Raw genomic sequence first — 27,747 nt, 5'->3', positions numbered from 1 at the left:
AACAGGAGAGCTATAGCTTTCCTGCCAGACAGCGCGGAGGTGTTAAAGTCGAACACATAAAAAAAAATCATTAATTATAGTACCCTTCATAAGCTCAACGCCGACTATAGGCAGCTTCCTGTGTGCACAGGATTCTGTGGTGAGACAGAAAATACGTGTTTTAGGTGTGTTAGGTTTAAAATATGACCAACAACATGTATTTTAGTAATTCAGTTCAAAATCCAGAAGCGTTACACAACATAGTTTCAAGGCCATGACTGAAAGATCTTCATCCAAGCATATTCTCAGAAAGTTGAGTGGAGGGAAAAAGTGTGATGTAAAAATGTGAAGGTATAAAATTCTGAATGAACAGAATCCAAGCAGCATGAGGTTCACTGAACTTTCCAGAGCTGGTGATGATCTTAAGAGAAAATGTTGCTGAAACAAAATCTTAAACCTTTTTTTTCTAGTTTCTAATGTAAATAACCTGATACACTTAACATAAAAAAACTACCCTACTACTCACTTTTCAGCAAGATATAGTTGCTTGTTTTAAGTCAATACTTTCTTTAATATTGACTAGTTCCACTGGCAGATTATTTCACTAATCATTTGTAATCAATATTGAGGAATTATTGACTTAAAACAAGCTTATATATCCTGCTGAAAAGTTACTTCTAAGTGATTTTGTCTTATTTCAAGTGTAATAAGGTATATGCATTAGAACCGACCTGGTAGGATTTTGTGTTTTTGCAGTGCGTCAGTAGCTGCAGAACCTACATGTTACTGACAGGAGCAGAAGTCGGCCCGGTCCGTTTGCTTCCTTCAGGCTTCAACACACTCTGGGCTTTCATTAGACGTTCCTTATAAACACCAATCAAAGCTTCAGCAACGCGTCTGGACACTCTGCTGCTCCATTTGTGACGATTGAATTCAGCTCTGGACTGATGGAGCATCTGTTGGGGTAACAACAGTGAAATTACTTCCTCCAGATCGTATTCAAAATCAGAAATAAACAACCTTAATGCCACGGTGTGGATCGTTTGATAGTAGTAAAGTGGTGCAACTCTGCAGAATTTATTTTCTGAGCACAAATGGAAGCATAGCTTTGGCTTCAGTGAAATCCTCCACATGCTATGAATCTCAGGTTTGATTCTCCTAAAACAAACCTGGCATTTAGGCTCCACTCACTGCAAAACACAAATATTACCAAGTATTTCTGTCTAGTTTCTACTGCAAATATCTTAGTACACTTGAAATAATAACATTCACATTCAACTGAACCGAGACCAGAGTTTGATTATGCATTCATGCCTCCCTAAACACACAAACTAGAGTCCAATTAAAGTAAAACCATTTATTTCAATAATTCACATTGTTCAACAAAAACCTTTCACCTTTTCCAAGTGAAGATGAAGCTTCAACTAACGCTACCTTTGATGTTTTGTTACAAAAATAAATTCAGGGCATGTGGACTCGCGGCTGCTTCTTCATAGAACAGTTTTGCATGTTTTGCATGAATGCAACAGGGATCAGAGTGGAATCCATACTGTATCGGATTCATATTTTCAGCGCAAAACTCCCTGGAAAATAGTTCTCTGAAGCTCTTCTGATAAAGCCAATAATATGAGGACAGGTGAAGGTGTTCAGTCAGGCCTTGCAGCAGTAACAAGCATTTATAGGCTTCATCTGCACAGACATGATGTTCCTGCTAAAGCTGCAGCTGCACAATGGACTGAAAACTAGAGATAAGTTGAAAAAAATCCACACAAAACTATCAACACTGAACATTTTCACATTTTGTCTCACTGAAAGCACAGTGGGACTTTACTGGGAGTCATAAATCAATGATGAATTTGGCTGAACTAATTATTTAAGCTGAAAGCTGGAAGTTATGGTTGCATGACACAGTTAATTCCACTTAGATGAGATTTATTATGATAGAAAAGCTTTGTTATCTGCCGTCATAGAAGCACCAGCAGGAATGAAAGTGTAGCGGCGTGAGAGAGTCTAAATCTGATCACTTAGATCATTAAAACCTGGGTCACTCTTCCAGCACCAGCTGGACCATGAAGGGAGAAGAGTTAATACCTTCTCCTGCAGCCCATTAGATGTTCTTAGAGTCTGCATTGACACAGAGAACAAACATCTGCCTCCTTAACAAGCCTTCCTGACAAGCATCTGTGTTTATGCAGTGTGAGAAATGTTCTAAATAATTGGGGAGTTGATGCTGTGAATTCCTCAAGCATTAATCAGGCCTCTGAATTCCACAATATTAGCTTCGCATGAATCATTGTTAATTCCCATGAATCCATTACTGTTCCATGTGCAACTAAAAATAGCGTCCTGATAAATCAATGGGGACACTTGAGAGTGAAGACAGAAGGGTTGGGGAGCGAGGGGTGCTTTGCTTCTGAAGCGTCTCTTCTCAGTCCAGCATAATGCCCTTGGCTCTCATCAATAATTATTCTCCATAATTCACTCATGGATTTCTGTGTTACAACCGACGGGGAGAACACAACAGACCTTGAAGAGAACGTTTCAGCCCAATCCTCCCTTAATAACCCCACAGATCTGGACCTCGTCTGGCTGTTTGGATGAACGCAACGGTTTTATTTTTCATACTAAACCAGCGCTAGTCGTGGCTTAAGGTGCATCCACACCAGCCCTGTTTAATCTGCTTCAATCAGGCCCCTGTTAGAAAGTCCAGTTCGCTTGGGGAGGTGTGAATGTGAAACTCTGGTCCGCCTAAAAACCTCGGTCTGATTTGGTTGAAGTGAACTCTGGTGCAGTTTGAATTCATATATGAACAGCAAATGGACCAGAGAACGCTCCAAAAGCACAAAGCGGACTGTGGTGTAGGGCATTCTGGGTAAATGCAACCAAAATAAACATGCTAGTCCTTTGTTAGCAGAAGAAATTCTAAAACCACTCAAATCTGACACCAATCGATTTTCGTTTACATTTTGTGAAGAAGTTGCGCCCACTCTCTTCTTCAGAGGTTTTCATATCGTTTCCTTCAGTAGTTCTTGGTGCAGCGCCCCCACAGGCGAGGAGGGGAACAGGTTATTTAAACTGTTCGGTTTGTTTGCTGTAGTGGAGTGTGAAAGTGAACGGCACCAACTGGAAATGAAGCAAATGTTGCAATTTCCGTCCCTAGTTAACCAAGTCGAACTACCAGGTGTGAAAACAACCTTAGGATGAATTCATGTCAGTCCTGTTTGGCCTACTTTAACCAAACTCTGGTTTGTCTGGAAAGTCCAGTTCATTTGGTTAGTGAACTCTGGTCTGCGTACAAACCTCTGTCTTGGTTCAGTTGAAGTGAACTCTGCGGTGTTGGCATATGAAAGTGGACCACAGACCGCTCCAAAAGAAGGAAGCAGATTATTTTGCATGAAATTCTGTGTAAATACGACCAGAACAAACCCGCATGTCTTGTGCTAGTGGGAGAAATGGCTCGTGGACTTCCACCAAAGAGAAATGCTACAACTGCCAAATCTGATGCTACTCCACTTTTTTTTTTTTTACATATCGCGAAAAAGTAGGTTTCACTCATTTCTTCTTTGGAAGTTTTTGTGTCGTTCTGAAGGAAATGATGCAGCGACAAAACAGGAGTCTGAACAGAATTTCCAAATGGTTTGGATCGTTTGACGCGATGCAGTATGAATGTGAACTGCACCAACCGAAAATCTAACAAATGTTGCAATTTTGTCCCCAGTTGAACCGAGTCTACCGGACTATCAGGTGTGAAAACGGCCTTCCTGTAATGACTGCGGCCTATTCCTTACGTATGCCATCAATGGCGACGGTTTTCTTGCCAATTTTCCCACTATCTGTGTTGGGAGGAGATCTAATCCATCTGAAATGGCGTGGCGATCTCCGGTACTGATTGCGTTGGTCACAGCCGGGCAGCCGTGCTGCGGCGCGTGCAGACAGCGGGCCCCGGACGTGCCCCCCGTCTGCTCTGCCGATGGGCATCGCATGGCCTCACTCAAGCTCCGGGTGCAAGGCCAGACTGGTTCATCTGCACGCAATCACGACGGACAGTCGCATCCCATTCCAATTGCATTTCTGCTCACAGGGGGGAGAAAAAGTCCCGTGGTGCATATTACTGTGGCTGAGACAAATTTAGCTGGAATGGAAGGCGAGATGGAAAAGGCTCACCTCTTACACTAATCTGGGCAAACGACAGACTGCCGGCTTCCTGCAACAACCCCCAGGAAAAACGGTTTTTAGATGAAAGAGGTGCCCTGCCTGTCTCTGACAGAAGACAGTGAATTAATTAAGATAATAAATTGCACATGTCATATTTGTCATCTTTTCAATCTTTACTTAATGAGGTGAAACACGTGCAGCAGTGTGTTTGGGAGGAAAACTCGTCTCGGCTAAAGATGATGCACCTTGAGAAGGAAACACTCATGCCTAAAAAACTGTGTGATAGTCAATGCCGACTGATATTTAATATATGTCATGTATACATTCATGCTTCCCCGTCCTGAGTGGATACACACAGACTCTCATGAATGCAAATGAGGCTGAGAAAAGGGAATGAGAGCGAGAGACGGAGGAAAGACTCAGAAGACTGCATATCTGATAGGAAAGCGCCCTGATTAGAATTTTGTCATGCCACAATTTACAAATTAAAATGAATTAGATCTTCCATGGCTTGACCTCCATTAAAACAGTTCTTTGTTGATGAGCCATGATAGCATCTGCTATTGATTGGAGGAGAATCAGTATGGCCAATCCTGTCTCTTTACGAGCAGGTCATCCAAAGCAATTTAGGCATATTGAAAGATTGATCAGGCCTACAGAGCTGCCACTTGGGCCCACTCAAAGCACAGAAGACTGAGGTGTGACGCAGCCACTCCCTGCTGCTCTGTAGGGGAAGAGTCTCAAATCTAAATGCTAATGGTTTCTTTAAGAGCCTGGCTGCCCTTTAACCACTACAGTCAGGCATGAGGGATGGCTCTCAGTGTTTCGACAGCTCTGTCTTGTTTTGAACCCACCACCAACAGCACGAACCTATTCTTTGGATTCAATAGTGAGCGGGAGGGAAATAACTGAGCACCAGCAAGGTAACACAATGGCCTCTACTTGATGCATCACCAGCCGCCATTTGCCAAATCCTGCCTCAGCTATAGCGGACCTGACAGGAATATAACTCCAACTTTAACAAAAAGAGATTTTCTCTACCTTATACTGAAATACCAGCAGGTGTATCTGAGTTAGTTAGTACATTATTGCAAAATTGATTTAGTAAAAATGTAATTATATAAAAAAGTATTAAAATGCCTCAAATTAGCAGCAAACACAAAACAAAGGAACCATTTCTTGTTGAGCAGTAAATAATCGGAGGGAAGAACTCAAAAGACAACAGAGTCCAGACTGCAGTGGAAGTTATACTAGCAAGTTTATCACGGCTTTTAGCATTTTAGCGTCACTGACGTAGCATTTTGTTGTTGCATCCTTTAGTGTTTCCATTGCTGCTCTTGTTGTGTTTATTGCATTTTGTTGACCCTTCTGGGCCACCGTAGGTTCTGAACAAAGAGCAAACACAACACAGATGCATGTTGTCATCCGAGGTGCTCTTTATCTCATTTCCTGTGACCCAAACGTGAGCCCGGTTTTGCAGTAGATCCCGGTTCTGATCTAAACTAACTGGTTTAAAGTTAACAGCAGCTAGTTTTGCTCCCTGTCTTGTTTTCATTTAAATGAATTTCGCTTCATCACATTCAAAGTTCATTTCTGTTCCTGAAACAAGCAAAGATTACACTCAGCTTTTCATTCACACTATTGTGTTTTCCAGCTTCTAAAAAACTGTTGTGCTTATTAAAGGCATGAAGGTCTCCCTCTAGTTAAGGGCTGCTTCTAATTAGCAGCAAAACAGAATAAAGGCCTTTGAGAAGTTATTTATCTACTATTATACAGAAAAAAAACATTTTTAAAACAATTTTTAACTTTCTGACTATGGAGAGTGGAACAATAAATTATCCACTGAAAGGAAATAAGCTTCCAAATTTAACCTTCCACTCCAGTTTGTGCTTAGAGAGACAGTGCAGGCCGTTTCTGCTCAGGTCTAATTAAAACCCTCTTCACCGTTGGTAATGTGAGGTGGCTTATAGGAAATTGTGCGTTATTAGGAGGAAATATGGAAGGAGTTACTTTACATCAGCAGTAAGCCCTGTATCATGTTGGCAGCTTTTCTTATTTTGTGTTCACTTGAGCAGGTTTTATACATCCCGTGATCCTGCAGCCTGCAGAGGCTGAATTAACGGCTGCATCCGGCAGCCATGCATTCAGTATGCGCTCAGCATTCACACTGCCAGAGGTGGTCAGATGAGGATGATACTTAAAGTTGTTCAAGCATGAGCCGCCAGTGCGGGCTCGTGTTTATCACCAGGGATAAAAAAGTTGGACAGATACTGAAAAACTGCAGAGGGAGATTAAGATTTTCTTTGTTATTCTCCCTTTTAACCTCCATCTTAAGCAGCTCTGCAGTTTCTGCCATACCTGCATGGAGTGCATCACATTACAGCCACACCGCTCCACAGTTAGGATGAGCATGTCTGTTGGGCCTGAATTCACAACACTGCGCGCTTCACCATGGAAACTGAGATCAGAAGGCAAAGGTCGAGCAAAGCGTTGGTAGCGGCGCTGCTTGGCAGGGGCAGGATGGGGGCGGAAAAACCTCCACACGGGCCTTTTTCCATACACTGAGCACGCTCATAATCTCTTGTCCTCCAGCAGCACCCTGCAAGGTTAGTGAGAGTCAATAAGCCTTCCACAAAGGTTAAGGAGACCTATAAGAAAGATAACATGCAAACCGTGAGCTCTCCGGATCCTTAAATAGAGAGGCATAACTGTCTTTGTCTATATTTTTCATCTGAAAGTGAATCACAGAAAGGTGCTCCGTTTTCCTGTTTGACTGTCTCATGAATTCAATATGAGCCATCTATACACAAAGTACTTTGTGAATACAAAAGCTGAAGGAGCGTATCAAATGGCTCCAACTGCCAGTTCTACAAAGAACAGTCATTACGTGTCGGCACAGGCTGAAGGAAATCTGGATTTTCCTCAGATTTTTACATTTCCTTTTCATTAACCTGCAAATCACCAGTTACTCTATCTGCCACCATCACTCCTGTCTTCAAAGATCCTTTGATTCATTATTTACTCGCTGAGTAACAAGAGATATGTTCCCAAACTTTGTGAGTTTCTCTCATGTTTTAAGATTTGTGACAGTAACTGTGGACAGAAATATATAAAAGGATAAAAGGCTGTTTTAGAACAAAACACTTTCAGAGCGCGCAGCGTTTTGTCCCACACGACTGAAAACATGTCAGTAGATGAATTATATTTCTGTGCCATAATGTTTAACAATTCTCATCTTAGCTTTTACAAATCTGAAAAGTGTGGTGTGCAATTCTACCAAATGCATTTTAATCCGATATCTCTTAAATAAAATACAAAACTAGTTACCCAATTAGTAATCAAAGTCCAGCTCTTCTGCTGCAGTTACAACTTTATCAAACTATTTAAACTCCAGGTCCTCCTGCATGATGGCATTTCCATAAACAGTTGGATTAACTGGATCTAATTTGCACTTTTGTTGTTAAAAATCAAAAATACTTGCAGCCAAAACTGAAGGTTATTATTTTTAGATGATTACATATTTATGATGGGGTAACGCTTGATTGCATTTGTAAAAACACAGAAAATAATCATTTAATGTTTCTGGTTTTTGGCCTGAGATGTTTTGAAGTTAAATTAATTCTTTTAAATCAGAGTCCAGAGTTGCAGCTTACTGGATCTTAAAGAGGCAGATCTGATGGCTCGAGTGTAAAATATCGACATTGTGAAGTTCCGACTCCATTACTTTGGAAAGATGAAGATAATAAAATAATGTTGCAGCTCTAGCTTTACAAAAACACAGATTTATCTTATCTTATTCTGACATACAGTCTCTGCAGAGCTTATTTGAACTTTTAGTCATGTGCCAGTGAAACTGCGGATTAAAAATGTGAACTGAGAGCAGAGGAGACGCCTGCCAGGTTGTCCACAGATGTTTCATCTGCTCCACACGCTGATTATAAAGGTCTGATTTTCTGTTTTCATTAAAAGTTCCACTAATTAGTACCATGATGTTTACTTAGAAAAACAACAAGACGGCAAACTCTGACCTGAGCTGACAGTTTTAACGCCAAAACATTTCAGAATTAATAATTTGGTCACAGAAAGGAGTTCTTCTGAAGCTTCGCTTTCTTTTTAGGTGTTGATTTATCTTGTTTAAAGTGGGAACATTTCTTTGTTTTGGTTAGGAAAACTATTTCTATGAGCTCATGTGTTATTAGCTAAAATACATAATGCCCCCCCTCTGATTTAGGAGGCGCTGCTGATAAAAAATCTCCTGATTAACAGATTATTATCAGTTTGAGAACTTCTATAAAAGCTGTAAATGTTGCAGTTTGGTGGAACATCATCTGGGATGTGTTATGGAATCACTTCTAAATAACAAGGATGACAATGTGATGGTTACTATGATGAAACATCATCATCATCATCATCACCTTTATTATGAACACAAGTAATTAAAACATGAATAAATACATTTAAAAAATCACAAATATAACTCAGATTTACAAAAAGGCTAAAACGTCAATTATTCCACATTCTGGACATAAACCAGAGTTTTACTCTAAACGCTAGTGAATCCGAGTCATATCCTCTGGATATTAGCCAGCAACGCAAAATTACAGGATGTAATGAAAACTTCTCTTTACTGTTTTATCATGTTTGCTTTTAAGTCCAATAATTTCCAACCATCAAAGTTTCTGTATGTGCAATCAATGAAGTGGAAATGAAGCTAATTCCATATTATCAAGATGGCGGCAGAGCACGCGGATGTAAAACACAGAAAAAGAAATAAATCAAGGTGAAAGTGACGCTCTTAATCTGACTGAGCAAACACAAACGACCTGAAGCAAGAAAGACGAGACAAAATTACTGAATCATGGAGCGGATTAGACATCGACTGTGTTTAATACGGTCAGATAATTAAAAAATGTTTTTTTTTTCCCCAAGTATAATCAGTAGTTCCATCACAGAAGATACAAGTGATTTATTCATTTTTTTATTCATTTTTTTACAGATTACATGTAGATTTCAGGTGCTGAGGCTCTGGAGATAATCCAGAGAAACTTTGAGTGGAAAAACCTTTTTCCTTTCTCTAATGCTCTCCATATCTCTGTGATAAAATTATGTGTCCTGAAATTAAAGTGCAAATTCGAATCAAACCTCTAAGCGAGATCTGTGGGTTCTTGGCAGCAAAGGGAGAACACAACAGGATTCTCGCACATATGCCATGCACATCGGCGAAAAAGCACAGCGGGCTGCCAACACCAAAGTGTTCATCACTCTCCTCCCACTCCTTTTCAGAGCACAGAAGAGAAAAAGAGCCCACAGTACCAGAACGGGGCCGACCAATCAGCGACGAAGATCAAAAAGCAGATGTTCAAGGAGAATGAAATGCCCCCATTGATTGGCCGCAGCGCTTTGGTCCCCCAGCGCAGTCCTCTAATCGATACGTGGGAGATAAGCAGCAGTCAGCCACTGACATTGGTGATGTATAACTGCCATGGTGGAACGGAAGCTGATGACTTTTTGCCGTCTTGGTCAAGACTCAGCGGAGCAGACCGGACACGTTGGAACCAGCCAGCCCAAGTTCTGATCCTTCCGATCAAAGCCTGATAATCCAGAGTCCCTCGTTCACGTCCTGTTTGCCACTTTTAGGGTAGAATACAGCTTGACAAAGCAACAAGGATAAATTACCTGAAAAGGAACCGCTGTTATCGCCCCCGTTTGTGTTTCAAAAGGCAATAATGAAATAAATAAAAGAGAAAAAAAATGGCAGAGAGAAAATGAAATGATGGCGTGGCTGTGTTTTGTGAAATTGTGCTGTCAAACGTTTCTCCTTTCTAATTTCCTGGAGCGCAGATGATGGAGCATGTGTGCTGACAGCCGAATCAGATAAAAACTAAAAAAAATACATACTTCCCTGTTTCCACATCACAAGCACTTTTATGCGACATTCATAAATATAATAACACAATAATTAGTGTTTGGGAAATGACGCTTGACAGATACTATGACCTTGTCTGCTCTGTCAATTTATTTTTACGTGGTCATTCGTTAAAGTGTCGAGGCTGACGGACAAGAACGTAAATAGAAAATAATGGGACTGAGGCGCTGAAGAACGAAGCTTAAACTAATATTTATACAGAATCAATCACTGAAACGCTGTTTACCTAAATTTGAGCAGGTGGAAGCTTCTGAAGATATTCTAATTAAATAAAAACTAATAAAGGGATTCTGTGTTGCTTTTTTTACTTCAATAACTACTAAAGTGGAGTTACTTAGCAACACCTTAGATTGGGTAACATGAACCCAACACAAAAGAGCTTTTCCCAGCAGACGTCTCATTTCAAAGGCAAAAATATTAGCTGCTTATATATAATAACTGATATTTTAATATAAACAATGCTAAATATATATATTTTTTTAAAGATACTGACGTCTAAATACAAACTGACACATTGACGTTTGCCTGGACTGCAGCATTTCCTTCGGCAGCAGCGCTACAATAACAGATGGTGAATTTTTTAAAGTGGCAAATACATTCAGAAAAAAAATGCTACCTGGGCTAATGCTACAAGCTAACACTACAGGCTAACACTGTAACATTGATGTTGGAAAGTAATTTCAAATTTCTAGAATAAATTTTCTGAATGGAAACATTTATCGACAGGTTTGGTTCTTTTTCACATCATACGAGTCACATGATCAACAACCGGATGTTGCCACTGACGCAAACCCCAAAGAAGAAGACAGGAAGTAATTGGAAGACGACAGCGCACCATGTTTTTTATCGTGTGAAAAGGCTTATTCACATATGATTTTAATTACGTTTCTTATTTATTGGAAACACCGCATTCGTGTAATTGCATTTCTTCCAACATTGGCTGAATATTGACAAGTAAACGCAGCTATAAAATGTCATAATATGCCTGGAAAATGCATGACACCGCCCCTTTAACTCCTCTAGAGGAGTCAGAGTTAACTACCAACTGTTAGCTGGTGCCTGCAAAATGTCCAGGTCTGTACCAGAGGATGCCACCAGAGGACCACCAGTGGTACATGCACCTCAGGTTGAGAACCCTGACCTTAGAGCAGCCAGCCTGCTCAGTGTGTGTCACTTTGACAGGACAGTCCCAGCACAACTGTCACTTCGCTCCCCCGTTACAGGTGGTCCACACAGGGGAGCTGGCAGCTCTGACGGACGCCTCCTCTAAGGGATTTATGGGAAATGACAGCTCAGGCTACATAAAGCCGGCGTCGTCTGGGGAAGGAAGACAACACAAGTTCCATAGCATGAATGCATGGGGGCTGACACGAGCTGAAATTTACTTCCTCTGGCCTGGCAGGCGGTTTTGGTTGGAAATGTGCTGTTCATATATTGTGGCATAGACGGAGTGGGAGGCAGTCGGAGCCCCACCTTTAATCTACTCCCTCTGTTTGTGGCAATGGTCTGCAAGCCTTTCTGCCAGCAGGGGGAAAAAAGAGAGAAAAAAATCACATTTCTTACATGGCTGCCTCTTGATGAATTATTTCACATTTCACTTACTTACCGTACCTTAGCAAAAAAAGTTAATCTACATCAGCGACGTTAAAGAAAAATTTCACAGCGAGGAAATGAACAGCTCCCCTTGTTCAAACTCGAAAGGTGTGGAGCGTGCAGCTCCTTTAAAAAAAAAAGTCCATTTCAAACTTCATCATTTCAACGTCTGACAGCACATGTGAATGCACACGGGCCGGGCCAGCCCTCTGATTCTCTCTGTATTTAAATATGGACCATCTTTAATTGAGCAGAAAGTGCTGGGGAGAACAGTGCTGAACTAATACAGAGGCCGAAATATCATTACGCTGATGGAAGCCGGGCTCTCTGACTTTTATTGGCAGCTTGCGAGCTAAATGTGTGGTTCAATTCTGAGGCGGCCATAGCTGCAGAGGCAAAGTAATCGACTTTGGGACAAAATGGTGTGGAAAATGACATGTAGGCCTTTGCCTAAAGCCAACCTGGCGCTGGCAGAAATCTATCAGTCAGGTGCACACCAACATTGGCATTTACACAAATGTGATTTAGTCGACGATACTGGAGAGCTGATGTGCTGGACCAGTGCTTTTACTGAAAGAAAACTACTATTTCAAGCCATGCAATCTGCTGCTCCTGCTGCTGGAAATGCCTGAGCGGCTGGTTTCAGTTTAAACGCCGTCATGTTCTGAGAAAACTCTGTTTCACATTTAGAACCTCGCCGCATCTTCAGCAGATTCAGGTGACAATACCCTGAACTTTATGAGTTTTAGAGTTTTAAGTCTGCGCTCGCATCGTTTTGTTTTGCTGCCGAGGTGAGTGGTTTTGGATCAGTGCTGCCAAAGTTTGGACATAGACATTTGAAACTGTTTTGCATGGGAATGAAACGAAAGGGTGCAGACCTCTCCACCCTGTTGTAATATCAAATACTTTAAAAAGAAATCACGATTTATGCTTACTATAAAAGAAACAAAAAGAAAGAAACTCAACCAAAATATGAATTTCACCTTTCCAGGAAGTTAATAAATGCATTTAATAACGAGATTTGTTCTGTTTTTAAGGTTTTAATGATTAATATGTAAAGCATAAATAAAAAAAGTCTAGCAGTTCACTAAAATTGTTAATAAAAATAACAACAGTTAAATAAAATATGATGTGAACCACGAATAATCCCATATTGTCTACTACTGTATATCAGCAAAATTAACAAAGATATTTATTGTTTTTAATATGTTATTTAGAGATTCAACATTCAGATCGCTGCAATTATACAACCATACATCTTTGAAAAGCAGAAGTGGAGACTCCTGCACAACCAACAAGAATGCAGCAAGTGGTTTCTAGATGGTAAGTCAACAGCAACATGCTCATCTTTTCCAGCAGCCATTGTACAGCGCATGCAGCGCTGGAGCTCACTTTGGATTGCTAGGTAACGGGGTGGGCTAGGCTGGGGCCTGCTGATTTGTGATGTTATATTCTGAGTGTTTTTGAAAGGGCTTATTTTCCAGAGACCAAAAAACATTAACTTATTGCCAACATTTGGGTATCTTTTTGTTTTTTAAAGCGTTTGGGCTGTTTTTAGATGCAGCAGAAACCCAAATGGAAGAACAAAAATATGCAAAATTTGCATTTTAAATGTTTCGTCCAATTTAAAGAATGTCAAGGATAGGTTGTAGTTAAAGGAACTTTGTGTGAACCTCCCATGGTAGCTGTGAATAGTTTTCACAGGAGAATCAAGGATTCCTTAAACATGCATGAAAGAACGAAATTAACGACCCAGATAATATTTATGATGAAAGAATAACATAACATAATGTAAAGCTGTAAAAGACAATTTTGAATCATAGCTCTCCTTTAACTTTGCAGCAGGCTCTCATTCTAAGCATGCATGTAGTGACAGTGGAGAGGAAAACTCCCCTTTAACATGAAGAACCAGAACCAGCAGTCATGTGACTCCTACGTCTCCCAGAAGCCCCAAAGTGCCTCGACCAAGAAAGAAAACGCTAGAAAGCAAAAGAAGACAATTAAACACGAGTAATCTGACAGAGATTTTTGCTTCCTGCTTCGGGAAAGTCTCAACTCCAAGTATTACATCAGCTTCTAAACCTCAGATGCAGAGAGAGCTCCCAGCAGCAAGCCTACAGTCACACCCACACACACGCATACACACGCATACACACGCATACACACTTGCTGAACCACAAAGCAGATCAAGTGTGCCTGGAGAGCTCTATAGAGAGGCCAGTTTTCCTCATTAGACCGCCTGTGCACCGCTCTCCAAAAAACCCCTCGCTCTAATCACTGTCACCAGACCTCAGCTGAAAAACAGATAATTAATGTTGGGCCCTGCCTCAATCAGCCTCCATGCTAAACAGCTCGCTGTACGTGTGTGTGTGTGTGTGTGTGTGTGGGTGTCTGCATTAGTCTATTTGGAGTCTGTCGATGTAGGCGCCCCCTCCTCCTCTACACCCCTGGGGAACGTGGATGCTCAAGCCGTCCACAACAACAATTTCTCTCCGGCTCACATTAGCTCACAAACAGCACATGTAACGTACAACTGGAGACGTTACAGGAGGAACATTCCTCTCTGACTACAAAAAAAAAATAAAAAAAAATCAGCTTTTATTCCAGGGCTGCTTCTTCTCTGACTCAATTGTCTCGCCCTTTTTGCTCCACGGCTGCCCTTATAGCTCCCCTTCACCCATTTATTACATGGAATGGACTTCTTAATCGAATGCTTTGCGGAGCAGATTTATTTATGTTCTCTTTTCCCTTCCTAAAGGCAGTTATTAATATTTTATAAATATTTGATGATACTTTGTGTGACCCTGCAGAGAATGACAGAGAGGAAGTGAAGGTTAATGCTGGGGGTACCGGCTGATTAAATGGAGACCAAGTGGCTAAAGCCGATGCAAGGCTGCCATAAAGTTTCTAATAAAACGAACTGAATAAACACGGTTCGCGGGAGAATTTGGCTGTAGGACTTTAACAAGGTAATTTACAAAAACATATTTCCCTTCTTGCCCTTTGATGATAACAAAACGTGAAAACAGTTTGGGTTTATTTGCCCTGGTTTCATATTTCTGTCTGAGGGATTACGGCTCACAGACTCACTTTGTGGAGGAGAAACAAGCAGCATCAGAAAAACAAAAGCATTTCGTTTCAAAAAGTTATAAATACATTCCTTCCCTTTTGTTCTCTTCTTTGATTCAATATGTTTTGCATAAATAAATATAAAAATATACAGTTATGTAAAATAAATAAATACAGAACACCCTCTTTATTTTCAAGGGTTTTATGTACCAGAATACAAAATGCTCCAGGTTAAACAATTATTTAAATCACTAATAAAGTTTAGAAATAAACGCAGCATGCTACCCAATGTTGTAATTTAACAAATTATTCATTAAACAATAGTACAGTCTTGTTGTGCCAATAGGAATTAAGATTTATTAAATATATAAAATCATCAGCAATGATTGGAGAGAAACTGTTTCCTGTCCACCAAACTAGGATAGTTTCCTTCCTTTCAAAACAAAACATTTCATTTATTATTTATTTTTTTAAATTGATTCTAGACAAATTTTATTTTGTGGCATCAGGGGGAAAAGTGTCTCTTGAACTGCAAAGGCTGCAGACCCTTAAGTGACCACTGTCGTGGCCTGTGGTCTTTTAAAGAGGAAGTTTTTCCTCTCCACTGTCACCCTGTGCTTGCTGAGAGAGAAATAACCTCCAGTTTAAATACTGGCTTTAAATAACATTACAACAGTTCAATTTTAAACTAAAAAAATTACAAATCTTGACTTTCCTTCTGGTTTTTTACTTAAAGTTTGAACACAGTTGTTCAACCTTTGAATGCTATTGAATATGAAATGTATGTCAGCGCCCCCTACAGGGTCACAAAGTAACAACCTGATATCTGTAAAGATGTGTTTCATTAACGGTCTCAGAGGACTAAAGAACAGAAAGTAAAATGTCCTCTTCAATGTCTACAATCAATCAATCAATCAATCAAATTTTATTTTTATAGCACATTTCAGCAGCAAGGCATTTCAAGGTCTACAAAAACTACAGCATGTAGTTTTTGTAGAAAATGCAAACTAGAACTTGTTTTACATTTTATCTCATATTAAAACATTTTCATAAAATGTCACAGAACAATTTAAAAACATTACATTTTCATCCTGCATCTAAAACAGGAGCGTCAAACTCATTTTCATCACATCAAGGTCATGAATGTCGTCAAACGGCAAACTGTTATATATTATAGTTTCTCAGTCAGTACTTCTTAAAATGTAACAATTTTTAACATCCTCTCACATTTATGTAATTTGGTCCTGTACAAATAAAAATGGATTTGACTTATAATATTTGAGCCCACAATCTTAAAGTTGAACTTATGTGGCCCTATAGAGCCCAGAGGGCCACATAAATGGTCAAGGCGGGCCGGATTTGGCCTGGGAGCCTCGAGTTTGATCACTGTGATCTAAACAGTTGAACTTTTCTCTCATGTTTTCCAGGGTTAAAAACAAATCGACAAGCTGGACATTTTCTGTATCGAATCCTCAGAAAACTTTTTATAGTGGAACATTTTAAAAACAGAAATTAATTGAAATTAAATACGTGCTAAAAGTTCTAATTAAAATCACAATTGATCACATTATTAGCTTAGATGAAAGCAGCAGAAACTAATAACAGATTTCCATAAACCCAAAATCAGAAAGTAGTTTCTCTAATGCATCGCTCTGAGCTTTTCTTCAAAGTTTTTCATTAAACTATTTAGATCTAAGCAGAACTTAAAGACACATGTAAAGAGAAGAGAAGCCAGATCTGGTTTAGTTTGAATCCTGATGTTTTTCTTCATGGTAGAAAACACCAGGAGTGACAAGCGGTCAACAGGAAGGCTCCACATCTCCACCTTAACACTGCAGAGGGCCAATTAAAGGCTCAACAACATGGATGGCGTTCCATATATAACAAGGCCTAAGAAGCAATCCTGTCAACTTGCAGGGTGGGACATGTCAAAGCTGGAAATCAAGAGGAAGCCGCGCCGTCCGCGGTGCTGACAAGAGCAAAGCTTCACGTTACTGAAATCATCTGGCGAAGAGAAGGAGCCTGCATTTCTGCTGCTCATTGTGAGAGAAGGCAGCCCTCACTACCTCAAGACTCAGTGATTACCATGCTGCTGACAAACACAAATATATTTTTAGTGCAACACAATGCGCTAAAAATATGCACCTGGTCTATTTTTGACTAAAGCTGTGCCAATCTGCAAAGAGTCCGACACGGTTTCATGCACAGGATCGCTCTAAAGAATGAAGTCAGTCTGCATAATGAAACACACAATGAAAAAACACAAAGTATTCCTGAGTCTATTTTCTACTGCAAATATCATAGTGCACTTAAAGTACAACAACGACTTACAAGTAACTTTTCATCAATACAATGAAGCTTATTTTAAGTCGATAATTCCCCATTACTGATAAAAAAGAACTAGTTCCACTGTCATCTCACTTATAACAAGATATTTTTATATGTTAAGAGTTAAATAATCTTCCAGAGTAATAGTTTATGATAACAATTTATGTTCATATCACCATATCCCATCCAGATGTTCACTTACTACAGCACTCCACACCAAGTTAATGCAAGAACGGCTGCTGGTGATGGGATGCATGAGCATCACAACCCACCTGGATCCACACTGCAAAAAAATCAAAGTATTTATATGGACTCCTTGCAGTGTGATGTCACGTTTGAAAGATCCTGCCCACATCTCCAAAAAAAGCTGCAAGCTCACAATGACTAGCATTGGTTTCAGCTGTTATCAACATAAATCCTAAACGTTTGACTGATATAAAAGAAAAATGGATGCAGAGCTTTGCTGCTAATTGTCAACTAGATAACAAGGTCAAGAAAAAGTTTTAAGAAGAAAATACTGAAGGAGAGGGAAGCAGAATGTAGATGTGAGGTGGAATAAGATGCGTTTCGGTTCAGTTAAAAGATAAAAGAAGACGACCTGAACACCAACTCTGACAGATCGTCAGCAGAGCAGGTGTTTAAATGAGCCAACAGCAGCGACAGCTAATCTACCACAGCGATCACTTATCGATGATCGCAAAATAAACATGAAGACTAAAATCATGAAACTGTAACGGACTGAATGTCTGCTCTTTGTGTGGGAATGTTTGAGCGTTTTTCGGTGTTAAATCCTGAAACAATGTGGTGGCATTGTTGTCGGTTGCTATGGCAACGGGTCTGCGTGTAGCATAGCCGACACAGAGACGTAGAAAATAGTCGTTTTGAGTTGTTCTTCAACGGTTTTCTCTGTTATTTTTCCCTTTGCTTCGAGGCACTTGTCTAAATTAATAACACCTGCATCTCCAGGTTTCATTTAACGGATCGTTCCACCTCAGCAGCGCGGCTAGAATGTAAAAAAAATTGTCCTTTTGTCATAGAGAGTCGTGCACAAGCACAAAATTTACAATAACATGTAAAGGATCCAAAGGGCATGTGGAATATATTTAATCTCCAGCTTTTATTTTGATGTCTGTATCTGCTCTGTTCGTGTTTGTAGATGGTTAACAAATACCAAATCTACAAAAAACAAAACAAAACATGAATCTTGAGTCAGATTACAACTCTTCAGTATTTTATCAATGAGTCTTCAACCCTGCAATTACTTTTTCTTGCATACTTCTGTAAAGCAAGGCTATCCCTCCCAAGCTGTCAGCAAATCAACTTTTTTTTCTGGCTTCTCTTTGACAGGAAAAGAAAAAAGTGTTTTAAATATTTGCACCACATGTCCTTCATCAGTGGATTGTTGCTATTCATGATTTTTTAAACAGGCTGTTGAATGCAGTGTGTGACAATAAGAAAGGAAACAACCTCACAAAGCATGAAAAGCAGCATTGACCTCCATGCTTTGCAACAGCAGCGGCACCACAAGTGTCAGAAGTGGAAGCCATGCGGTCGGTTTGCATCTCTAGCCAGATTTCAGCAAATTAGTGAAATTCAATTTCTCATTATTCAAGATGTGCAGTTAGTGGATTCCAATATCAATAAGTTAGTTGGAGATTTTCAGGGCAAAAAGAGAAGAAAATGAGGAAAACACCCAGGAGCTGCTGAAGCCCAGCTTCCAGAGGATATAATTTAATCAGAAACAAAATCTGATTAAAATGTTTAAAAAGCAGCAGCATGCAACATTTATTGACTCCCTGAAAGTGTCTTTCTTTATACATTCAGACATGACTGAATAAATGATTTAAAGCTGACATATATAATTCGACCTTGTCAGGAGCCCCCACCCGCTTCCTGGTGCATGCTGTGTAATTGAGCCTTCAGGGAGACTGGGAGACTATCTGGTCCCCACTTTGTAGGGATGTGTATTGATGGTCAAGACTGGTAACCAACTATCTAATCAATAAGTGCATAAACACACACGCTGATGGAAGTAAATATGGTGTGACAGGAGCTTATCTCGCTTTTACAAGCCGTCTAATAACTGCACAGCTCAGAGTAAAGTTAACAGCACCTCTGGGGTACCACTGAACGATATGTGTAATTAAATATGTTTCCTTGCATAAAAGGCTATTAACTTTTTCCTCAATACATTTCAGCACAATGACACAATGAGGAAAAGCCCCATTTAAATTGGTCAGCGACTCCGTCAGACGCAGACGGGCTCTCTGCATTTAAATTACATACAATTCACATGAAGGCCACAGGCAACTCGGAAATGAGAGTTGCATTAATTGAGGGAGTTTAAATTACTTTTTGTGATGTGGCTTTTGTAATCTTCCTCCGCTCCAATTTTCTCCAAAGTTTCTGTTGCAATGTTAAAGTCTGAACTGATCACCTGTTCACTGCAAAAACACAAACTAAAAATAAGACAAAACTAACTTATAAGTAACTTTTCAATGAGATATAGGAGCTTATTTTTGGTCAGACATTGCTTAACATTCATAAAAAAGAACAAGTTTCAAGTGTATGTTTGCATTGCAAACTCGACTTGGTAAGATTTTGTGTTTTTGCAGTGTAGCAGGTGAAGTTACATTTACTCAGAGTAACTAAGTAACTTGCGATGTTCAAACCTGTAGCAATGTAAAACACAAAACAAGAATTACAATAAACAAAGAAAATCAATCAGTCACTTGTTTAAATAAAAGGTAGCACGGCTTGATGAGACAGGAATGTAGAAAAGTTTAAAATTTCTATCAACAATTGCATATAACATACACTTTTAGGTAAACATATATGGGAAAGTGGAATAATCTTTCAGTAGAACTAGAACTTAAGTAATTGCTGACTTAAAACAAGCTACATCTTGTAGAAAAATTACTTTTAAGTTGGTTTTGTCTCATTTCAAGACATTTGACTAGAAAGCAGACCAAAAGTACTTGGTAAGATTTTGGGTTTTTCAGTGTTGAAGAGAGTTGGGAGCAACCAGAGGAGAAAAGGACACATAATTGTCTTGTTTACCTTGATTTAATGGAGTGTGCTCTTGTTTTAAACCACCAGGGTTCAGAAAACCTGCCAAGGCCGGGCAGACCGGGATGTCAATCTCGGCCTTTTTATTCTGTTTTGCTGACACATCTGCAACCGGAGGCTCGCCGGGTCCCGAGAGCCGCCGCGTGTTTCTAACGCTCCAAATCAATCCCTCATTTAGATTCTGCAACTCGGAAAACATGAAAAATATCACCTATGGCGGCGGAACATGCCAGAAAATCATTAGAATTAGAAACGACAAGACATGTAATTGCAAACAGCAAACCTCGGCGTACTTGTGATTGAGTTTTAAACATAGATGTGAGGAGGGGGAAAGCAATCCACGTTGAGCCACATCATAAAAATGCAAATGCTTCATCTCTCACTCCAGGAGTTTGGAGCTCAGCGGCAAATCTAATATACTGCCGGGTGTTTAACATATATGTGTTTTCATTTTCTACATTTGCTCATCAGACCGTCTTGGCAAGTGAAGTGCTGCACAATATCCAGGGCTTTACAGATGTAATAACCGGGAATGCATGGGGCCAGAGCCGTGCAGCGGAGGCATTAGGGCCAATGGGAGCTCTTTAAATCAGAGAGCGGCCGTAAACACGCCATCTGCGTCGCTCCCCGCGCCGGCATTACCGGCCAAGCTGATGACAAGTGCCGAGCAGCCCCTCCAGTGCCTTTAATACAGCAAAGCGTTCTCCGGAGGGAATGCAATCTGTGTCCTCTGCACAGATCCACTGTCTGCACTTCCCCGCGTGTGTTTGAGCTCCTATTATGCTCTCTCAAAATGGGAGAAGGAAATAGGAAAATCGCCTCAGCCAGAGATGAACTAGAGAATAATCAGAAAATAGTGTGACGCAAACGGAGCATTTCAGTCCCCGTTCCCCATGCCACCAATCCCCCATCACCCCCGGCTGAGAGCTAAATAATAAGCAGCGGGGACGGTGCCATTGAGAAGAAAGTACGCCCCTTTCTATTGGTTACAGCAGCTTATACGTTTAGGATGGGAGATAAAAACAGCCTCGCTTCCCCTCATGTGGCGATCCCACATTCCTTTATTGCCAATAAAAACACGAGAGGTGCGCAGACAAAAGCAGCTCCACACATCCAGACCTTCTGTTTTAATGTGAGAAACAAAGACAGATTAAAACACAAGTGTCCAAAAAGTAGACAGCAGACTTCCTCTGGACTGTTTATGCTTGTGTTTGGTTCTGACTACGGTGTCAGCTGCAGGAACACAGAAATAAACACGCTTCAACACATAAAGACAGAGAGAGACAGAGAGAGAGAGAGAGAGAGAGAGAGAAAATGCAGTTCTTTTGATTTCTATTTTTGCCCGCCTGGAAAAGACAAAGACACTTGAGCAGAGGATGGATGGCGAGCGCGTGGAGTGAAGTCAGTGGAGTGTTTGAAGTGAAAGCGCCAGACACGTGTGTGTGTGACACAAAGTGTGTGTGACAGCGTTAAGCCTGAGTGAGAGGTGAAAGGACCGCTGTACTCACAGTTGTGCTCTTGTTTCCCTGTGGTCTGCCGGCGTGTCAGAGTTTCATCCTCTCAGCGTCTCTCCCTGGGCTGGGCTTCCTCTTCCTCTTCTGACCAAAAGGTGTGAGGAGGAGGAGGAGGAAGAGGAGGAGGGGATACACGAGCAGAGCGCTAAGGAATGAAACTGGAGAGAGAGAGAGAGAAAAAGAGAGAGAGGAAGAGAGAGAGAGGATGAGGGAGAGAGAGAGAGGGATTCAGAGGCAGGGCGAACGGTGGCTTGCGATTGGCCTGTCAGTCCGGGAGAGGGAGCGTCGGTCTCGGCGGTGCCTGCATCCCAGTCCGTCTGCTCCGATTCAAACACCTCCAACACCGAGTTCTGCAGAAACACAACACACTCGCCGTGAATACACACACACACACACACACACACACACACGCTCGCGCGCTCGTAGACAGAGGAAGGGAGGGTTGATAGAGAGAGGCAGATGTGTTCAGAGGGCCGATGACAGCTCCAAGCTGAAGCTTCTCCTTGGCTCCTCATCAATGACAGGTACTGAGGATCAGGAGGCAGAGGGAGGCTCCCACACACACACACACACACACACACACACACACACACACACACACACACACACACACACGCACGCACACACCCTCCTCACCTCCCCATCTCAATTACCATAGCGGCCGTAGATGTATTGGGCTTGTCAGCTCTCACGTACGGCTGATGAGGAGATGTGGGCTAACTTATCTCATCTAATATAACCCAGCTATAATCAGACAACACTCTGAGCTCATTTATGGTCAGACTGGACAGACATCATGGGCACCTATCAGACTCTCACTGAAAAATATCATCTTATTCATGCTAAAATAATCTAACGTACATTTTTCATTTTGATTTTGATAGCTTCAGTGCCACTCAATACTGCAAAAACACAAAATCTTCTAGTGAAAATCTATTAGTACATTTGAAATTAGACAAAACCTACTTACAAATAACCTTTTTGCAAGAAATAGGAGCTTGATACAAGTCAATAATTGTCTACTGTTGATTTCTTTTAAAGTACTAGTTCAACCAGCCGATTATTTAATTCATAAAATGTCTCGTTAAACGTGAAATAATCTGTCACTAGTACTGAAGGAGTTATTGACCTGAATGCAGCTCCTGGTCCTGCTGAAACATTACTTGCATAATAGGTTTGTCTTATTTTAAGTGTACTAAGATATGTGAACTAGAAATTAGACAAAAATACTTGGTAAGATTTAGTGCTTTTGCAGAGTAGTATTTACCTCCTTTGATGATTTTCCACATCACATTAAACCCCAAGCAGCAATCCATTGTGTTGGGTTTCATGAGGAAAGTATCACTACTTTTTTACTCAGCTCAACACAGCTAATAAAAATGTAGCTTCTGAACATATTTTTGGCTATTTTGACACTGTGACTTTTTTAAAGGTAGCTGGCAGGGTAGCCTGGAAACGGCATTTCAAGAAGGGAGGATTGAGGAAGGCCGGGCGAAGGCATGGAGACCGAGACAAACTCCAATTAGCTCTGCCTGGGTCAGAGAGCAGCAGGTTAAAGTTTCACAGGGCACCAAAAAATGGTTGGAAAAAGGAAAAAACACTCAGGACATCTGCAGAGATCAGAACGTTCAGAATGAATCCAGAATATAACTGGGATTCATGACACTGTGGACAGAATCTGACTGATTCCACACCCAAAATACCTCAAAAACAAGATGCAGTCCAAACAAGAGCCACTGTCAAGGATATTAAGCCTGACATTTCTGCAGTTGACGCCCAGTTTGCAGCCGAATGTCAAGCGGCGGGATTTTTTCCCCTCATTAAGTGTTGCACCCGGTCAACAGCAGACCGGCTCCAATCGGCTCCACACAGTGTCCCATGAATCCCATCTCCGTCCTCTTCACTCCACCAAATTCAATTAAAAAGAGAAATTGGCAATTAGATCACTGTTATGATCCTGTAACAATGATCTAATCTGTAATTCATTGGCTGCTGTTCCCGTGGGGAGGGAGGGGGTCGCTGCTTGATGGAGTGGCTCGGAGACTTCTTGGCATTCACCTCGGCTTGGGCGGCACGCGATGCGGCGGGCGGGAGGGCGAGGGTACGCGGCGCTCCGGTGCAAACAGAGGCCTCAGTAGTGTCACCTCCGGGGCCTCGGTTTGCCCGCGGCAAGAACGCAACCTGTGACACACACTCGTTTGTTTTGCTCTCGTAGGCATGAGAGCTCATTTAGCAGGTCGCACGTGTAATCCAAGTGCGTGCATGAGGACGCGGAGAGTCACAGCTGGTGTGCAAAAGGCAGAAATGTACACAAACACTTTCTCCTCTCTTGGGGAGGGAATTTTTTTGCTCGTTAATTGAATTATGTCAATTCCATGTGGTTAATGAAGGGTACGGGGGTAGTTTGCCCTTTCTGGGGCTTCAGGCTAACAATCACATTGAGGCAAGGTGAGTGGAGGAGGTTGAAGAAGCTTGAGGTTGCAATGTTTAGACTGGAACCAGTGTCTTGTTACCACCTTTCTAACTGGAGTCAAGCTACCACATGTGGACTGTCTGCAACATTTAGAATCACCGCAGTGACCTGCGGCCATGCTGGGGATTTGCTATGTAAAGGGCTTGTTACCTGGCAACATTTAAAAACATTTTCAGCTTTTTCATCTTATCATAGTGATTATATTTAGACCCCAGATAAATGCAGCGTCCTTTACTGGAGACACGCACACCCACTCGGAGTCGACAGGAAAGCCAACTCACTATCATATAAAGGAGGGTGTGGGTTCGCGACACACACACACACACACACACACACACACACATCCAGGAACAGTGTGATTGCTCTGCTTCGCTCGTTTAGCACTTCTAAGGCAGAGATCCCCAGAGGCCAGCCATCACATCCAGTTACTGTGGCGCACAGACACGACCGAGCCCCACCTGGCTGCTCTCACCTCAATCTGTAGGAGGTAGGAGGCAGCCGCACCGTGTCGCTCGCTTTCTCACTTACTCACACACATCATTCACCACAGATCAAAGATGTGGTCTCACACACATACACACACACACATGCTGATATCTTACGCCAAAGATCAAGAGGACTTCTGACTATGCAGACTTTCACCAACACACCTTTACCTGCAATTCAACCAATTTCCTCTTGGTCCAAAATCACATTGTTGAAACTGCCTGTGGTGACTGATACCTGGCAAAGGTGTGTAAAAAGCCTTCAAATCAACGTCTGTTTTTACAGTAGCATCCAATCATTTTGCATTCTGCGTAATCCATACAGGAAGCAGGTTCCTACCTGTGCCAGTCAGAGGTGAGTGGTTGGTACAACCTGAACAGATCGCCAGTTTATCACACTTTAACACAGAGACACAAAGGACACACAACCATGCACAAACAAGGCCAGTCCAAACAAATTAAGGGTTCGATTGGACTCTTTCAAAGGCATATATAATTTAAGGTTAATGCTTTAGCATTAGCTTCAGTTAACATCTGTACAGTTGTAGTAATTTAGCGTTAGCAGAACTAACTTCACATGTAGCGATGCCCACCTGTAGTTTTAATATCCATATCTCTGTATTAACATCAATTTGATGATCTGAAACATGCAAGTGTGACAAAAAGCAGCCAAACATTAAATCTGTAGGTTAGGAGATACTGTTATACAGCTCTGTGTGCGTTAAACAAAGCAACACCCTATTAATGACAACACACACAACTGCTGCCTCCTGGTTTTATTTCATATTCTCAGATAATTTGTCTAACACATTGTCTGATTTAACAATACTGTTAAACTGGTTATTTTGAAAACTTCGCCATCTGTCTCAGTTAGATTTACGTGTATAATTAAAGGTAAAATATAAGAATTATACATTTATCGTTACCAGCGACTTGGAACCAGAATATCTTGTGAGAACCATTAAAAGCAGCCTAAATACCACAGATGGAGAACCGTGGATCTGTCGGTCTCGCTGGTTCTTCCTGGGAGGTGTGAAGGAGCTCATGAATCCCCAGCTACTGAGGCTTGAAGAGTGGAGAGAAAATTATTTCATCCCCCAACTAACTTTAACAAATTTGCTGTAATTAACATTAAATGAGTAAAATGTGTCAGCGACAGAGCGCCGGTGAGACTAACAGATGGTATACTTGGGAAATTGCTTCATTAACAGACACTCCTTAAGAACAGGACTAATGAGACAGAGCTGCTTTGACTGCAGAGTCATGCTGATGGCATCAGGTGCTGAGAGGAGGATGTAATGGCTTGCTCAGGGGTGCTACCCCAACAGATGCAAACAACAGATCGCTTGATTGGGAGTGTGTTCCTTTTGTGTGAAAGTGTGGACGGGTAAGAATCGAGGGCTGAGCGTTGGGAGGGGGGTAAAAGATATGGAGGAGGTCTGGCCGGTGATTAGTGAGCTCCCTTGCTGGTTGAGCCTGACTTGTCACAGGTTGACATGGGATGCAATTATAGAAGGGAAGTTTCCCAGCCCCTCAGGCATGTGCCAGGCATGCTGTCAAAGCCGGCTGATGTGTGGGCTCTTGGCACTGCCAAAGGTGTCACAGGCGCTTATGTGTGCTCAAAACTGCTGCACACCCATAAAAACTGACCTCAGCTTTTTCACGTTCACGCAGTGATGTGTGCTCCGGAGCCAGCGCACACGCCTTACCTTTTGTTTGAGTATTACGTGCAGTTAAATCCTACTCCACTCCCAGCCTTCCCTACATCTCACTCTTTATTTCCTCTGAAGCTATAAGTAAAAGCCAAAACACTCTGCTGGCTCCTCACGCTGTTCCCACATCTTCTCCTTTTCCCATATCAGCCTGCGTATGACTCTGCCAGCAGCGAAAGTAAGCTCTATAAGACCCAAGGCAAATTACCACAGCGGGACACTGCGTTTCTGTTCCACATGCTTCCTCTTCCTCTTCTCTTTCTCCCCTCCCGTCTCCCTGCATGTCACAAATCAAAGTGTGTACCTCGACACTGGCTGCACGTCATGAATTCAGCGTCCTCCACTGGTAGAGTCCCGTCTTTCATTGAGCGTACTGCAAAGGAAATGATCCATGACATAAAAAAAGAAGGATCATACCAAAGAGAAGTGATGGCCATCTGAACTTTTGTCCAACCTCTCCTTTTATTTTATCAAAAGTACCTTTTCTTTACTTCAGAAAATTGATTGTACAAAGACTCCCATACTACCATCTAGTGGCTTAAAAGCCATGCTAGTGGGCCATCAGGTGTGATTTTCCACTTCAGACAAATTTTTTAGGGAGCGAAATGGCCTGAAATTGGATCCTTTGGCAGCTTGCAGTTCCTCTTAACTAGCCTTGGGCAACAAAATACTGAGGCAGCGCTCCCCTGCTATCATTTCCAGAAAGTTCTAAAGATGGTGCCCTAATCCTCGTTGAGGGGCGGGGAGGCAGTTCTTGGTCTGAGCAAACAGCCAGCCGTACTCGCATACAAATATATTATAAAACATGTTTACAGGGCAGTAAGCAGGGTCAAGCCATGGAAAGTGTGATAGCAGCGAGTTAGCGGGCCTTTAGAAGTCAGGGAGGTCTGCAGCAGTGGCCTGCTGTTGTTGTTAGCAATAAGCCAACAGGACGCGTCCCTATGTCCTCTACTTGCACCCCACTGTGATCGCGCAGCAGGCGAGCATATGATGCCTTCCTGCCCTGAACAGTTCAGACCTGCACCGACACAAAGAACAAGAGCTAATTAAACAGGATCTTAACGGGGAGTAAATTATTTAACGCTGCCCACATGTCTTTGTGACTTCTTCCTTTTGTTGCTTCTGCCCCGCTCTTTCACCTCACTTTTTCTTTTGGGCTGTTTTACAACATTTGCACGACTGCTCTTTCATCTCTTAAATGGTGCCATTCAGCAGCCACGCCACGGTCGTCAAACAGTCACAGGGACAAATGCAGGGCCGGCGAAAGATAACACTGTTTTAACTTGAGAAAAGGAGAGAAGCACCGACAGCCTTTCAAATCAATGTGGACGGGCGACAGAGCTCTAGATACCGCCAGCATCCGGTTGGACCCCCTACTTGCCTTTAGAACAGCCTTAATTCTTTGTGACAACAAAGTCATTCAAAAAGCTGCCAGAAGCACTCA

At 41.6% G+C, this 27,747-nt stretch overlaps 1 protein-coding gene across 4 annotated transcripts in view; it reads right to left on the bottom strand.

The window, feature by feature from the left end:
• Positions 1-22,154, bottom strand: part of LOC106944974 (RNA binding protein fox-1 homolog 1-like) — a 515,796-nt gene extending 493,642 nt beyond the window's left edge. For all 4 annotated transcript variants that reach the window (XM_015028333.1, XM_015028336.1, XM_015028332.1 and 1 more), the window contains exon 1: positions 21,628-22,154. The gene's annotated coding sequence lies outside the window, so the exon portion shown is untranslated. The remainder of the gene's footprint in view (positions 1-21,627) is intronic.
• Between the last annotated feature and the right edge of the window lie 5,593 nt (positions 22,155-27,747).

This window comes from Poecilia latipinna, unplaced genomic scaffold, assembly GCF_001443285.1.
Source record: "Poecilia latipinna isolate Pla-1442-1.1 unplaced genomic scaffold, P_latipinna-1.0 Scaffold121, whole genome shotgun sequence".
In the NCBI taxonomy this organism is placed as follows: domain Eukaryota; kingdom Metazoa; phylum Chordata; class Actinopteri; order Cyprinodontiformes; family Poeciliidae; genus Poecilia; species Poecilia latipinna.
Note: the sequence above shows the minus strand (reverse complement) of the source record. Positions and strands in the feature narration are given on the sequence as shown.